This window comes from Schistocerca piceifrons, chromosome X (assembly GCF_021461385.2).
Source record: "Schistocerca piceifrons isolate TAMUIC-IGC-003096 chromosome X, iqSchPice1.1, whole genome shotgun sequence".
NCBI classification, from domain to species: Eukaryota; Metazoa; Arthropoda; class Insecta; order Orthoptera; family Acrididae; genus Schistocerca; species Schistocerca piceifrons.
This window is the reverse complement of record NC_060149.1, coordinates 219556391-219574565: the sequence shown is the minus strand read 5'-3', so window position 1 is coordinate 219574565 and position 18175 is coordinate 219556391.

Genomic DNA, 18175 nt, shown 5'->3' with positions numbered 1-18175 from the left:
TAATGGATGTACGGTTGAAAATGTTTCGGTAGTGGAATAATTGACAACTATATAATTTTTGGAACTGGGTGTCACATGAATAAGGTAAAATTTTCTAAATACATTGTTCTTCAACAAAATCTTTCTTTTGCTAATCATGTGCCTCCTAGTAAGTAGAGTCTATAGTAGTTAGAATCTTTTTATTTAGCTGGCCGTTGTTGCTACTTGCTGTAATTGCTGTAGTTCGTGTTACGAAGATTTTCTGAAAGGGTGTTTCCACTATTGGGATTCGTCATTGAAATACGTTTAGGCAATTAACAGAGTTGGAGGTAGTTTCATATTTTTTGGATTTGTATTAGTGTTAGGATTTCTTGCAATTCAGGGCCATTCTTTTGTGTTAAATACGGGAAGCCATGTTGTCAATGTATAGCAGTCAGATTGCGTTGGGCGTATATATTATGGGTAATAAATGAATAGGTTAAGTTTGAGTTGTCTTAGTCAGGGAAAATTCTGTAGGTCAGTGCTTAATAAAATAAATAATTAAAGACTTCGTTTCACAATGTGCTGGCATTAGTGATTAACGTCATGGATAGCGTTGCTATAAATGTTGGTTCTAAAATCCACAGAAATACATTCTTTTTCTTTCAGCACTATAGGACTTAACATCTGAGGTCATCAATCCCCTAGACTTAGAACTACTAAACCTAACTAACCTAAGGACATCACACACATCCATGCCCGAGGGCGGATTCGAACCGGCGACCGTAACAGCTGCGCGGTTCCGGACTGAAGCGCCTAGAACCGCTCGGCCACACCGGCCGGCTAATCCAGTCATAAGGGACTTCAAAGGCCTAGAAAAATTAACTTGTGAGTTACTACTGAGCATAGCCCTTTGAAAAGAAAAAAGCATAACATAAGTTACTTAAAAACACAATTTTTTTCACACAGATTATTTTATGGACCAGTCATACTTCTCAAATGATTTGCCAGCTTCCAGAAGATCAGTTTGTTTACTAGCATAATTACAAAACTCTACACAGATCATTAGTGCACTTCGAGATACTCTCCGTTAATGTCAAAAAACAGTCCTAGGTTGTACAATGTTCTTTACTGAACATTGTGTAACCCATAACTGTTTTTTAATATTAATCACGTTGCTATACCAGCGCGCTACAATCCATTGGCATACATTTTATACTCTCAATTGTTGATACATCAAAACTACTCCGTTCTGCAGCCCATTGAGCTCCCATTAACGAAAAAAACAGAAAAGTCTCGACATCACAATTATGTGCTACAACTGAAAACATATATTGACAAATGTTCAGAAATTCTCATCTATGAATGCTGAACTCTGTATTTCCGAAAAAATATCCCGCCATCTCTTCTGGGCAGGTAATACTCTGAAACTTCTGAGGCCAGGTAGTTCTTTAAATGTACGTAGTGATCAAATATTGCTGACTCATAAATATATACTTCTCTTCCTTTTGTATAAGCCAATGTTCTATCTATGTCTTCCCATTCTACTAATTTAGTCAAAGACTTACACTCAAAAATGTCAAAATATCGGAGCTGATGAGATCATTTTGTAAGATAAGTAATGGCAATTCCATGAAAAAAAATTTTACATCACTGCGAAATTTTTCAATGGTTAGTTCAGAGGAATGATCTTCGATGTTTTTTAAAATTTCTTTATTTTTCATACCCAACTAAAATCAGATTTCTTTCTCTTGTAGTAAAATTATTGTATTCTCGATAATGACTTTCATTTCAATCAGATGGTGAATAAACCAAAAGTAAGCGTCGCTTAAATGAACAGAGGAAAGTCCTATCAATATCTTCGATGGTTTTTCTTCTGTCAAGAAAAAAGATTTCAGAGTTTCCCACAGATAGAAGGGTCTTTCAACTATAGGCACAGCCATCTAGCTTTAAAATTTGACAGAAGTTCTCAATAGCAATATCCACAAATTCACAAAAGTCAGCACGTTATGAGGTTCTGCTTATGTACATTCAAAATTAGTTTAAAATTTTTCACCACAATGAACTCGATATCAACAGATAAAATGTCTGTAGCAGTTGAAACATCGTTATGTAAAATGTGTGGTTGACAGCCTACTCCTTACAAGCTCTGCCCAAGTTTCGTTTTTAAGAGACTGAATATGTTGTTTTCAGCTCTACATTTCAACCCCACCCCCCTCCCGGAATTAGTGTTGCAGTTGTCGCCGCGAAATACTAAATATTTTTTTTAAATTAATTTTACGATATGTGGGCGCCGAAATGCCTAAGTTAGATATAGTCTTCGATGTTTCATTCTGTACAGAATACGGCTTAATTAGTTTAGTTTTTATCCCTTCACCTGCGTCAAAATACTGAACAATTATAGTAAATAATTTAAATGCTTCATGATTGCCGCTAGTCCTTAAAACGGAGGTTTTTTTTTCATGTCCAATATGCTAATGGACAAAGAATGAGCACCAAGGACATCTTTGATATTTGCTGTGGCTTTTGTTCTTGCGACACTCTGCTTTTTTAGCAATCACAGAATCGGGATACATTACTGAAAATAATTTCGTCGTTCTGTCAAGTGTCTCAAACGAAGGTTTGTTTTGAGAGTTTTATATGTAGTCGTCAATTCGGTGGTAGCAGTGAGCACTTCCTCTTTTTCAACGGGTTTCACGGAAAACTTGTGAGGTTTGAACTGGATACCTCTCCTTGCGTATTTCTCTTGTGCTTTGGGGTCGCAATATGATGACTTACGTCAGATTTCCTACCATGCCCAACTAAAAATTAACAGGAGCAAAGTTTGCAGAATGCTTTCCAATATGTGTTGGCACTTTTAATGTAAGGTTACATTTCTACGTATCCGTCACTTAAAGAGCACTTACTTTTCACTTTGGCATCACAAAACAATGAGAATTCACACACTATAATAACACACACAGACACTGCAACGGCAAAAGAATTTATGAAACTCAAGTTACTCACCTATGCGAACTAGTGAATCTCTGTTGTTATACAGCGTTGCTAAAAGCAGTCAAATAAAGTAGACAGCCGGCCGCGGTGGCCGAGCGGTTCTAGGGGCTTCAGTCCGGAACCGCGCGACTGCTACGGTCACAGGTCCGAATCCTGCCTCGGGCATGGATGTGTGTGATGTCCTTAGGTTAGTTGGGTTTAAGTAGTTCTAAGTTCTAGGGGATTGATGACCTCAGATGTTAAGTTCCATAGTGCTCAGAGCCATTAGAACCATTTTTTTAAAAGTAGACATACTATTAGAGTAAGCCGCTGGCGGTTGCTTATGTGTCATATATTAATACATATTAAATATTGAACCAATATAATATAGATCTTCGATTCTCTTACTTGAAAATCGGTACATTTAGTGTCAATGTTAAGCCATTTGGTACACCGGAACAAAGAGTGAAAAATTGGGACGTTCTCGATTAATCGGGACGTATGGCAACCCTACTCGTGGAGCTTTCAGCTTCATCCACTATATCTATATAGTACGTATACTTCTTCTACGTTCATACTTCTCAAGCCGCCTTGCGGTGCCTGATGGAGAGTACCTTCTAACAGTGCTACTATGGTCATTCCTGATCTTGTTTGTATGCCTCCGTACGATACCTAATTTCTCTTGTCTTCTCGGTCCTTACGAGAGATGTACAGTATTTTCAGTAGAATCATTCTGCAGTCAGCCGCAAATGCCAGTTCTGTAAAATTTCTCTACAATTTTTCTTGGAAAGACCGTCCTCTTCACTGCAGGAATTACCATTTGAGTTCACGGAGCACATCAGTAATACTGGAGTTTTTATCAAACCCACCGGTAACAAAACTAGCAGTACGCCTCTGAATTGCTTCTAAATCTACCTTTAATCTACCATGGTATGGATCCCAAACACAAGAGCAATATTCAAGAATGTGTCGCTGAAAGTGTTTTGTAAATGGACTGCTGTACGGATGAGCTACACTACCCAAGAATTCTCCCACTAAACCGAATACGGCCATTTGTCTTCCCTACAACCTATCTCGTATAATCGTTCCTTTCCATGCTGCTTTATAGGGTTACGTCTGGATCTTTAATCAATATGACTGTCAAACAGTACTCGAACATTACGGTATTGTTTTCCTACACACCTGCATTAGCTTACATTTTTGTACATTTGTAGCAAGCTGCCTTTCAGTAGACCAAAGAGAAATTATTTTTATTTCAGCCTGCATCCTTCTACAGTCATTCAATGACTACATTTTCCTGTGCTCTACAGCGTCATCACCAAATAGTCACAGACTGCTGCTCACACTACTACCTGTCAAATCGTTTATGTGGATAAACTTTTCCCTGGGGCACTTTTGACAATACCTTTGCCTCTAATTAATACTAGGGGTCCAGGACAACGTACTGTCTCCTATTATTTAAGAAGTCTCGGCCCATTCACGTGCCTAAGAACTTATTGCGTATGCTCGGACCTTTATTAACAGTCTTCAGTGGGGCACTGTGTAGAACACTTTCAGGAAATCGAGGAATATGGAATCTGCCTGTTGACTTTCGTCTGTTGTTCGTTAGATTTCGCGCGAGAGAAACGCAATCTGAGTTTTCCACTCCCTTAGGGTATCCTCGAAGTTCCATTTACATAAAAAGATCTCTCGCCATTTAGAATGACGGGTTGTGTTCTATTTGTTAGGAGCTTTTCAATCCAGCCTAAAATTGGGCTGATATTCCGAACACTCATAGTTTGTTCGTTTGGTGCTTCTGGAACCACATCGAACATCTTTCAAAAGTCAAGTAACACAATATCACGCTAGGCGCCGATATAGTACTCTAAATTACCGTGTATCACAAAATTCCTAACATCTAATGCGCTAATTGCTTTGATGTAGCAATGATTAGTTAGTCAGAGCTGGAAAAAGGAAGGACAGTTAATTCTCCTCTCGTCGACATGGCGGTCATTAGAAACCGTGTAATGAATTGAAGCGCCAAAGAAACTGGTATAAGCATGCGTATTCAAATGCAGAGATTTGTATATAGGCAGAAAACGGCGCTCCGGTCGACAAGGCCTATACAGGGTGCTACAAAAAGGTACGGCCAAACTTTCAGGAAACATTTCTCACACACAAAGAAAGAAAATATGTTATGTGGACATGTGTCCGGAAACGCTTACTTTCCATGTCAGAGCTCATTTTATTACTTCTCTTCAAATCACATTAATCATGGAATGGAAACACACAGCAACAGAACGTACCAGCGTGACTTCAAACACTTTGTTACAGGAAATGTTCAAAATGTCCTCCGTTAGCGAGGATACATGCATCTACCCTCCGTCGCATGGAATCCCTGATGCGCTGATGCAGCCCTGGAGAATGGCGTATTGTATCACAGCCATCCACAATACGAGCACGAAGAGTCTATACATTTGGTACCGGGGTTGCGTAGACAAGAGCTTTCAAATGGCCCCATAAATGAAAGTCAAGAGGGTTAAGGTCAGGAGAGAGTGGAGGCCATGGAATTGGTCCTCCTCTACCAATCCATCGGTCACCAAATCTGTTGTTGAGGAGCGTACGAATACTTCGACTGAAATGTGCAGGAGCTCTATCATGCATGAACCACATGTTGTGTCGTACTTGTAAAGGCACATGTTCTAGCAGCACAGGTAGAGTATCCCGTAGGAAATCATGATAACGTGCTCCATTGAGCGTAGGTGGAAGTACATGGGGCCCAGTCAAGACATCACCAACAATGCCTGCCCAAACGTTCACAGAAAATCTATGTTGATGACGTGATTGCACAATTGCGTGCGGATTCTCGTCAGCCCACACATGTTGATTGTGAAAATTTACAATTTGATCACGTTGGAATGAAGCCTCATCCGTAAAGAGAACATTTGCACTGAAATGAGGATTGACACATTGTTGGATGAACCATTCGCGGAAGTGTACCCGTGGAGGCCAATCAGCTGCTGATAGTGCCTGCACACGCTGTACATGGTACGGAAACAACTGGTTCTCCAAAAAATGGTTCAAATGGCTCTGAGCACTATGGGACTTAACATCTATGGTCATCAGTTCCCTAGAACTTAGAACTACCTAAACCTAACTAACCTAAGGACATCACACACATCCATGCCCGAGGCAGGATTCGAACCCGCGACCGTAGCAGTCGCGCGCCTCCGGACTGAGCGCCTAGAACCGCTAGACCACCGCGGCCGGCAACTGGTTCTCCCGTAGCACTCTCCATACAGTGACGTGGTCAACCTTACCTTGTACAGCAGCAATTTCTCTGACGCTGACATTGTGGTTATCGCCAACTGCACAAAGAATTGCCTCGTCCATTGCAGGTGTCCTCGTCGTTCTAGGTCTTCCCCAGTCGCGAGTCATAGGCTGGAATGTTCCGTGCTCCCTAAGACGCCGATCAATTGCTTCGAACGTCTTCCTGTCGGAACACCTTCGTTCTGGAAATCTGTCTCGATACAAACGTACCGCGCCACGGCTATTGCCCCGTGCAAATCCATACATCAAATGGGCATCTGCCAACTCCGCATTTGTAAACATTGCACTCACTGCAAAACCACGTTCGTGATGAACACTAACCTGTTGATGCTACGTACTGATGTGCTTGATGCTAGTACTGTAGAGCAATGTGTCGCATGTCAACACAAGCACCGAAGTCAACATTACCTTCCTTCAATTGGGCCAACTGGCGGTGAATCGAGGAAGTACAGTACATACTGACGAAACTAAAATGAGCTCTAACATGGAAATTAAGCGTTTCCGGACACATGTCCACATAACATCTTTTGTTTATTTGTGTGCGAGGAATGTTTCCTGAAAGTTTGGCCGTACCTTTTTGTAACACCCTGTATAAGAGAACAAGTGTCTGGCGCAGTTGTTAGCAACACGAGCAAGAAGACCCACTAGCATCAACGCAACCGTGAGGAAGATTCAGACGAGAAGACAACACTCAACACCCCCAGGAAGAAGTAGGAAAGGCGCGATCCGCCCATCCTACAACTCACCGGAGCATGAAGATCCGTGAATTTGCGAAGCGAAGCGAAAGGGAAGCGCAGTTGTTATATCGGTTACTGCTGCTACAGTGGCAGGTTATCGACATTTAAGTCTGTTCGAACGTAGAGTCACACTTGGTGTACAAGCAATGGGACACAGTATCTCTGAGGTAGCAATGACGTGGGAATTTTCCCGTATGACCATTTCACGAGTGTACCGTGAATATCAGGTATCCGGTGAAACATCAAATCTCCGACGTCGCTGCGACCGGAAAGAGATTCAGCAAGAACGGGACCAACGACGACTGAAGAGAAGCGTTCAACGTGACAAAAGTCCAACCCTTCTGCAAATTGTTGCAGATTTCAATGCTGGGCCATCAAGAAGTGCCAGAGAGAGAAACATTCAACAAAACATAATCAGGCTTTCGGTGCCGAAGGGCCGCTTGTGTACTCTTGATGACTGCACGACACAAAGGTTGAGAGGTGGCATGCCTTTACGATGCACACAGTGACTTGCCCCCTCTCATATTTATATCTTACTCTGAGTAATTCGATTTGGGGAAGTATAGCCGTGTATGGTCATTACAAGGCTAGTACTGAGAAGTCAGAAGATATAAATATTTTCCGCTCTAATTGCGGTGAAAAGTTGCTATTCCTTCACACGCGGACTTCCCACGCAGCGTCTCCCGTCACCCGGGTGGTCCGGTGACAGGCGGGTTCTGCTGATCTTGTAGGGGTTATACCGATGGGTGTGAGGGAGTCGAGTGGATACTGTCCAGACGCCAACATTGTCATAAGAGCGGGGGCGACACGCCCACAGGGGCCTGAAGGAGCGGCTGGGGTTAGAGATTCCGTTACTTCGCAGAAACTTAGTGAAAACACTTTCTGACGGGCTACCACCGAGTCGTGGAAATGACTTGTGTTCCCAGGCAGTCAGGGCTGGCAAGTTCCCGCGTTTTCTGCAAAATCATAACTGTGATTGGCTGGCCCAGGAGATAGCTCCGTGACGTAGCAAAATCTGCGCAGAAATTGGCGCGAAGTATCTCCATTGGTGGAATACTAGTGCTTCGGCAATAGGGTGAAATTTTCCACCGGTTTTCGAGTAGCTGATTGGCACGTTTAACCACGGCCACTGCGGTGGGGGCGGTAATGTTCTGTGTTCACTTGTACGGGTGCTCTTGGTAGAGTGGAGTCTCGCGTTTCGGTCGGAGTAGGTTACAAGACTGAGCTCTCCGCTGCTCTGGACAGCCTGCCTTCCGTTGGCTGTCTAATATACTTTCATTTAATTGTAACTGTTTGACGAAGTTGCTGAAGTTTCGACTTCAACGTAACTTTCCGAGTACAGTTGGCAATTGAGCGTTCTGCATACAAGCAGCCTATGTTGTCTGTCTTGAGCAGTTTTGGCCAAAGTTGACTGTATCGGAGTTACTGTGTGACTCCGCTTGTTAAAATCGATCACTGTACCGTCAGTGATTGTGTGGCGAGCCTTCTTCGTCTCCCTCAGAGGCGCATTTGTGTTGCTAGGAAGTCTTCAGTCTGGAACAAGCTGACCAGGATAATTTTTTTCGGGCTATACTCGCGACATTATCATCACCACGACGGGACGTCGAAGCAACCAGCCATCGCCTCCGGACGCCATATCGTGTCTTTGCAGTTAATAAGATAGCTTGGTAATGTATGTCCGCAGCACCGGTAGATTAGAGAATTTTCCTATGTGATAATCAGAGCTCAGCAGAGAGCGCCTGTTCCCGTCTTTTCTAACGTGGTTCTGTCTTGGGTGTTCATTGTCTGAGTTCTCACTACGGTAGCAGCAGTTAATGTTGGGTTTTCTGGGTGTTTCTCTTAAGATTTGAGTTGCAAGGAATTGGTTCCACATACCACTTGGTCATAAATGTCACAAGCTAGTTTATGGACAACTTCACCTTCACAGCATTTGTTTGAGTATCCAATTTGGCATACTGTAAATGTTTCATGTGTTTTGTTTATTATTTTGAGTTTACTCATAACAAATCAAATTGTTATTTTTGGCCAGACCTTTAATTCTGCAGATCGGTAGAGCCACTCTTTCATTTCTCACTACGTTAATGAAACTTTCCTTTATCAAATCAATTTCTACCAAATTAAATTATTGCAGGTGCCAAACTCTTTTCTACTCCACTTGCAGGGTCGATTACAGTCAGTTCTCGTTTCTTCTTAATCCACGTGCAACAGCAAAAGTCGGAGTTAGAAAAGGGGGGCTTAGAGCAGCATTTCCATATGAAGATTCGCGAAGAATTTTGTGTTAAATACACTGCTACTCACCCCGGCACCTCACAAGGTTTACGACTCGTCTGGCCCCGTCAACACCGAAATTGGGCTGTTGATGACTGGGAACATGTTGCCTGGTTGGACGAATTTCGTTTCAAATTGTATCGAGCGGATGGACGTGTACGGGTATGGAGACAACCTCATGAATCCATGGACCCTGCCCACTATTCAAGCTAGTGGAGGCTCTGTAATGGTGTGGGGGGGGGGGGGGTGCAGTTGGAGTGACTTATCTCTTTCCCTCAGCAGACGTGGACGCAGGTACGAATCCTGCCTCGGGCATGGATGTGTGTGATGTCCTTAGGTTAGGTTTAGGTAGTTCTAAGTTATAGGGGACTGATGACCTCAGATGTTAAGTCCCATAGTGCTCAGAGCCATTTGAACGGAAAACTCTCAAGTCCACTTTCGCTGTGTCGCGATCCATGTTGTGTACTAAATAGCACATTTAAAACTTCGTTGCCAAGAATCGAAGGTAGCTACTCTGGATGTTATTATTTATGGAACATTGGTACCGTACCACTGATTCCTCCTATGCTTGTAAAAGCGGTAATGACACCACTTCTAAAGAAACAATAATGCACTAACGCATTTAACAAAATGTTGTAGCTACTACTGCAATGCGGTTTCCACCAAACATACAGTTACACAGTTGTAATTGGCAGTAGGTGTAGTTTTCCACTCCATAACACCAGGGTGTTAGAACCAAGACATTTGCTGGCAGCAGAGTAGCTTGCCATTATTTTGCTGTAACAGCGAGACGTAAATTGTGAAGTGCCATAATTCTGTCAACCTGTTTGTAAGCAGGAGTACTACTAAGAGAAACAGTTTTGCGAATCAATTATGACGCATAATTCGTTGCTTTCGGCACAAAGCCCTGATTTCGAGTCCAACCCAGTGAGAAACATTTCCCGACGCATAATTGCGACCTCTCAATAGTCTACTGCTATCAAGATCTGTCTTCTACTTTTACAGAATACGATGAGTTTTCAGTGTCACATAGGCTATTTATTGGAGTATAGATATGTACATATCATTTCCTTCTTATATCCAGCACGGTTCGCCCCTGGTAGCTGAGTGGTCAGCGCGACAGAATGTCAATCCTAAGGGCCCGGGTTCGATTGCCGGCTGGGTCGGAGATTTTCTCCACTCAGGGACTGGGTGATGTGTTGTCCTAATCCTCATCATTTCATCCGCATCGACGCGCAAGTCGCCGAAGTGTCGTCAAATCGAAAGACTTGCACTCGGCGAACGGTCTACCCGACGGGAGGCCCTAGTCACACGACATTTACATCTAGCAATTATACATCATGTTTGGATTTTTCCGTTAGATACTGATAGGGCTTGTAGAGGGGAGTAAGTACACCATATTTTGAACAGGAACCCATCTCTGGGAAGGGTTCCGTTCGACGCGTTTTCAATTCACGTCTTTAACTCATCCGCTTCTGCTTGAGGAACTGAATTAGGCGTGACACGGCATAATTGTTAGGCAACAATTCGAAAGGAAACATAACGAAACATGCATTTATTACTTACGTAAATTTGTTTGTCTTACCATTTAAACATCAGGTGTTTATATTGCTCCAAAACAAAAAAGAAAGCAACATACTGTACGCACAGAACGATGCATTACAACAGCAGCTCGATGTGGTGACCACCAACGTTGTCACAGACATTGTACCTACGAAGCGCTTTCTGATACACACTTTCCATCCCATTTGGTGCCTCTCCAGTTTGTAGTGCACTGGTCATAGCTTGTCCCAACAAATCTTCCTCTGTCCCTACAGGAGCCTCATAAATTGAACTTTGCGTACGACCACACAAGAAATAGTCCATACGAGTTGAAACATGCGATGGCGGCGTTCACGCGGTTGGACCACCTCGGCCTATCTATCTTTCACCGTATCGTCTGTTGAGATGTCTCCGACCCGCACTTGAGTAGTGAGGTGTTGCACCACAGTGCTGAAACCACGCTTCCTAACGGACATTGAATGGCACAACTTCAGAGAGCGAGCCCAAAACGTTTGGTAGTACACGTCATCCTGTCTACCCTATTGCGTACCGGGACAAGCGACTCTGAGACTTATCTCTTTCCCTCAGCAGACGTGGACGCGTTAGACATCTGTACTGAAACCGTCGCAGAATGGAAACGATACGTTCCCGTACATGGGTTCTGTTCAAAATATTATGTATTCACTCGCCTCTAGAAGTCCCAGAAATTTTTAATGGTAACTTCCGAGGCTATGTGGTTCTAGGCGCTACAGTCTGGAACCGAGCGACCGCTACGGTCGCAGGTTCGAATCCTGCCTCGGGCATGGATGTGTGTGATGTCCTTAGGTTAGTTAGGTTTAAGTAGTTCTAAGTTCTAGGCGACCGATGACCTCAGAAGTTAAGTCGCATAGTGCTCAGAGGCATTTGAACTTCCGAGCAGCCTGTATTAATGTTCCACAGATTCTGCTGCAAATGCCGACTACTTCCTGGAGACATCTGGTGTTTCTACACGATTTCTAAATCATTTGTGACGAGTACAGAAGATCTTCCTTGAACAAGGTGTTTGTGCAGTAAGTCTTCTGACGACCAAGGGCCGGCCGCGGTGGTCTCGTGGTTCTAGGCGCTCAGTCCGGAACCGCGCGACTGCTACGGTCGCAGGTTCGAATCCTGCCTCGGCCATGCATGTGTGTGATGTCCTTAGGTTAATTAGGTTTAAGTAGTTCTAAGTTCTAGGGGACTGATGACCACAGATGTCCCATAGTGCTCAGAGCCATTTTGACGACCAAGGTTACGTATAATGATGATAGCGAGGGTGTGCTGCTACGACTTACACAACACCCCACGTGACATATTCTTCCAGGTCCCCAGAGGTATATGACATAAATTTACACAATTCCAATAAACTGCAGGTGCTGAGTTAACATCCAATAACGACCAGAAGACACGCATATAGGTACCAAACGGGGCTACTTTCTTTCCAACTACATAGTTTCAACTACTTATCATGCTCATCCAATTAACCACCTTCAGCTACTTTTCAGTGTCATCCAACTAGTTTTCAAGACTGTGATCCTAAGACGCATGTAAATAATTTGACTTACGAGGTCTCTGATGTTTTAGCAATTGCTGCTGCGTGTATATTTTAGGATGGGCTACTAGTGAACGTTTATTTATCTAGAAAGAAATACTGGTCCGCTGGTCAAGCGCCAACAGAATCCCCCGCGTACGCCGGGCGCCACCAGTATAGGCTAAATGTAGCGATGTTTCGATGGAGAATTCCCGCGCGTGTCCTGCACAGCCGGCAACCGCCCGAGAAAGCACAAACCGACCACCCCCTGGCTGCCTTATTCCGTGACCTCACCCCGCGCCTGTGCGGAGCGCATTTTTCTTGCCTCCATACTGGAACGCAGCACCACACACACAACGCCGTGCTCCAGCACAGTTCCTATTGCCCAAAGAAGCATGCTTCTAAATTGTAGTGTATAACAAGAGCAAACTCCGTACTAGCTCTAATTTCTAGCAATTTCTCGTTGCGGCGGCGGACAGAACATGTATCTTCCTTGTTGCACGCCAACAACTCCTCCTCATCATATATATGTATATTTTTTTCGTAAAGAGCTAAAGGTTCTACCGCTTTAACAAAGCAATGGCTGTTAAATGTAATACACTGTTCTGCGGTTTACTCTACAATATAAGTCTCTGGCACAGGGGATACACAATAAAAAAAACTGTTAGTGTGAAAAATACACTACTGGCCATTAAAATTGCTACACCACGAAGATGACGTGCTACAGACGCGAAATTTAACCGACAGGAAGAAGATGCTGTGATATGCAAATGATTAGCTTTTCAGAGCATTCACACAAGGTTGGTGCCGGTGGCGACACCTACAACGTGCTGACATGAGGAAAGTTTCCAACCGATTTCTCATACACAAACAGCAGTTGACCGGTGTTGCCTGGTGAAACGTTGTTGTGATGCCTCGTGTAAGGAGGAGAAATGCGTACCATCACGTTCCCGACTTTGATAAAGGTCGGATTTAGCCTATCGCGATTGCGGTTTATCGTACCGCGACATTGCTACTCGCGTTGGTCGAGATCCAATGACTGTTAGCAGTATATGGAATCGGTGGGTTCAGGAGGGTAATACGGAACACCGTGCTGGATCCCAACGGCCTCGTATCACTAGCAGTCAAGATGACAGGCATCATATCCGCATGGCTGTAACGAATCGTGCAGCCACGTCTCGATCCCTGAGTCAACAGATGGGGACATTTGCAAAACAACAACCATCTGCACGAACAGTTCGAAGACGTTTGCAGCAGCATGGACTATCAGCTCGGAGACCATTTCTGCGGTTAATCTTGACGCTGCATCACCGACAGGAGCGCCTGCGATGGTGTACTAAACGACGAACATGGGTGCACGAATGGCAAAACGTCATTTTTTCGGATGAATCCAGGTTCTGTTTACAGCATCATAATGGTCGCATCCGTGTTTGGCGACATCGCGGTGAACGCACATTGGAAGCGTGCATTCGTAATCGTCATACTGGCGTATCACCTGCGTGATGTTATGGGCTGCCATTGGTTACACGTCTCGGTCACCTCTTGTTCGTATTGACGGCACTTTGAACAGTGGACGTTATATTTCAGATGTGTTACGACCCGTGGCTCCACCCTTCATTCGATCCCTGCGAAACCCTACATTTCAGCTGGATAATGCACGACTGCAGGTCCTGTACGGGCCTTTCTGTATACAGAAAATGTTCGACTGCTGCCCTGGCCAGCACATTCTCCAGATCTCTCACCAATTGAAAACGTCTAGTCAGTGGTGGCCGAGCAACTGGCTCGTCACAATACGCCAGTCACTACTCTTCATGAACTGTGGTGTCGTGTTGAAGCTGCATGGGCAGCTGTACTTGTACACGCCATCCAAGCTCTGTTTGACTCAATGCCCAGGCGTATCAAGGCCGTTATTACGGCCAGAGGTGGTTGTTCTGGGTACTGATTTCTCAGAATCTATGCACCCAAATGGCGTGAAAATGTAATCACATGTCAGTTCTAGTATAATATATTTGTCCAATGAATACCCGTTTATCATCTGCATTTCTTCTTGGTGTAGAAATGTTAATGGCCAATAGTGTATGTAGCAGCATCAGGGAGATACAAAGGTAGTATATCTCTTCAACTATGATATTCATTGACGTTTTTATACGTTTAAGAGTGTCTTTCATAAAGTCCAACAGACCAAGATGTGTAGCCACATCGCTGTTTTCTGTCCTGAATAGTCTCCTTGCACACACAGTCATTGCATCGCAGTTTTGATGCAATTATCTATTATCCCTCCACTCCAATAGACGAATTGTATTATACTTTAATTTTTGAGCAGCCACTTCCAGCGCACGCATGCACAGTTTCTCTGACACTACGCTTACATGCGACATATCTTCCGAAAGACGAAAAACGAATTTCGGAAACCGGTTTTCACTGTCGTGTTTACATGTTTAGGTGTCAAGCGAATTTGCTGCCCCAGTTCAGTATGGCGCCTGGAAAACAGCTGATACAGTTTATGTTTTAGTCAGCACGATCGCTATTTCTCTTCAATTAGACTAGATGAAAAATAGCTTCAGTCTAATATTTCTATTTATCCTTCACTGTACAAAAAGCCACTCAGTCCATGTTAGCCGAAAACGCTTAAAGGCAAGACGAAACCTGACAGTCCAAGCACGTTTCAAGACCGGACGCATTTACATGGAAGCGAAAATCGATTGTGGAATTGGAAAACCCCAGAAGTGGATTTCTCGAATTGATTTTGAAGTGTTTAAATGACAAACCAGAAGCGATATTGGGAAATCGGTTTAGGAAATCCCGTTTTGCGAGGCCCATGTAAACGGGGTGTAAGTGTGCTTGACATCCATCAATCACTGTAATTTATTGCCTGATTATAATAAATTTCGATGTAAAAAAGTAGTTCAAACTTCCAAGCCGGTGCTGTCATTTATCCTCAGCGTCCATGAAAGTTAGTCACCTGGTATTCGTGCTCTGTATACTGTAGTGAAAGATTAATATTATGAAGTGTCCAGGTGACGACCGCTATGGTTTGGGATTGTCGCTGGAGAACTTGAGACGAGGGGGGGGGGGGGGGGGGGGGTAATCTTGTTACTGACGTTGGCAGCACAAATTATACCGTAATCCTACATATGGACGGCAGTGGAACAGCAATAGGAGAAATCGGCGAAGAAGCACCTAAAAGTCGACTGGATATGGCATATACATTTGAATTAACTGACTTTGAAGTGGATGTTCTGATGGATCAGTTGCCTGCAATATCGAAGCAGCCCCGCATAGGTGATGATTACCTTATGGACCAGGATACAACACAAGATTTTGCTGGGTTTTTTTGAAACAAAATGTTGATGTGTAGCTACAAAATACATTGATTCCGACACAAAAAGCACTGAGTTCAAGGTAAAATTGGCTGATTATGACACAGATTCAGTGATTTCAGATCAAAAGATATTAATTTCAACCCACCGTTTCCATGGTTTAAAACTTACGGAGATATAACAAAATATATGTTTATAATCCTCCATTCCCATTCGGTTGTGCTGAAAAGAATTTGGTTAAATTGTATCAACTTGTGTTGAACTTGATATTTTACATCTGCTTTTCCCAATTTCCGTGGCTGTAATTTATTGCCCGATTATAATAAATTTCGATGTAAAAAAGTAGTTCAAATTTCCAAGCCGGTGCAGTCATTTATCCTCAGCGTCCATGAAAGTTAGTCACCTGGTATTCGTGCTCTGTATACTGTAATGAAAGATTAATATTATGAAGTGTCAGTAGCATAGACCGACCACCATATCCAGACATAATGGGAGGAAACTGACATATAAATATTATTATCCCTTTTCTCATTGTTCATCAGTCGTTTGTATCTCTATGTGTTTTCGTAAATACTTTTTTTCTTTGCCACTATGCAATAACAAGGTTTGAGTCCTCCCTCAGGCATGGGTGTGTGTGTTGTCCATAGCGTAAGTTAGTTTAAGCAAGTAGTGTGTAGGCTTAGGGACCGATGACCTCAACAGTTTGGTCCCATAGGACCTTACCACAAATTTTCACATTTGCCAACCTGATTCATTGGAACTGAAACAGACGCTACCTGAGACATCAGAGCACGTCATTGTGTGTGGGATGCTGTATTCGAGTATAGAGGGGAGGATAATGCGCTTCCTTCCGATATGGGGTGGATGTCAGAAGATAAAGCAGTCTCACAAGTAATTCCACTCAATTTAAAATTCAAAATTCGGTTTTGATCGGCTTTGAATGTGTTGTAGACCAGTATACGAAACACTTTTCATTCGTAGCCATGCTGCCATTAATGGCGTGAAACAACGCCTTGAAAAAAATTGAGTTTAGTATCTCTGAATGAATATCGTTGAAATGGTAACAGAAATAAAAAATTCAATTAAAAGTACTATGGTTTCCAATTCAAGTTACAACGGTGCACACAGATTTGTCGAAAAAGCAATTTTTTCGAAATCTTCTCCAACTCACTATTTTGTTTTTCATTTTGACATTTGTCCAATGTCAAAATGTATAGCATCGTTAATAGCAAATTTAATCATATGTGATGAAGTGGTCTTCGAAAGAAGCATTTGTCAGACACAAGCTAGAAATATCTCTATATCGCTGTACGCGCACCTGACACGCGTCGGTTTCAATATCAGTTGTCATGCTGGGTTGTTAAATAACTCTTAACCACATAAATATGTATTCTAGATATATTGTTCTATATATATATTTTTTCTTTTAATTTTGTGAAGTATGAAATATATTATGTTGGATTTATGTTTTATTTTTACATATGGTGTTTTTTTCTAGTCGCTACCTTTTCAGATTTATTACGTTATACCTGAAATTGTTTGTAAATTATTATTGAAAGACTAATGTAAATCTGTACAGTACTGAGGAATTGCAGAATTGTTTGGCTCAACAAAATGCAAAATGCACTTTCATTTTGCCCACGAATCACATGCACTTGCGCCTTTGGAATACCACTTCATCATAAATGGCTGAATTTGGTAGTATTGATAATAAAAGTTTTGCTACTAGTAAAATGTCGAAATGAAAAACGAAATAGTGAGGACGAGAGGATTTAAAAAAAATGACTTTTTCGACAAATCTTGGTGCACTGTTGTAACGTACATTAACAACCACAGAACTTTTATTTGAAGTATTTTTTTATCTGTTACCTATCAAAGGTATTTGATCAGAAACAATAAACTCAATTTTTTAAGGGGATGTTACAACCCCTCAATGGCCGTATGGGCTCGTATAAAAAGTATGTGTCTTTTATTTTGCTCTACAATACAACGTATTCAAAGCCGATCAAATTCGAAGTGTATCCTTTGGGTAGGTTTACTTGTTAGTGCGCCCAGCTGACTGCTCTCTATGGTCTCTGGTAACCCATATGTCGTTTATTCAAAATATACTACCAGTTTCGACCCCAAAGAGAATTGTCTTCAGGCTCCAAGCATTATCTGTCATCAAAGTACGAACGGTAATGACAAAGACCAACATAGTCTTAAAATGGAAACGGTATAAATTATCGAGTATGTACGTCAGCATGAGCAACCAACAAAGTCGAGTGCAGCGGGCCCAAAATCAACTGGGTTCCGTATCTTCGTAGCAGTAACAAGCCCGCAAATGGTCGTCAAAATTATGGCATGCAACTATGCTGGCAGTAAAAAACTTGGTTCTAACACCTTGGTGTTGTGGAGTGGAATACTATACCTACTGCAAATTACAACTATGTCGCTGTATGTTGTGTTGATACAACGTAGTAGTAGTAAATGCAACAATTTCTTTAAAAACAAGAGTCAACGTATTCCCTTTCTTTAAAAAT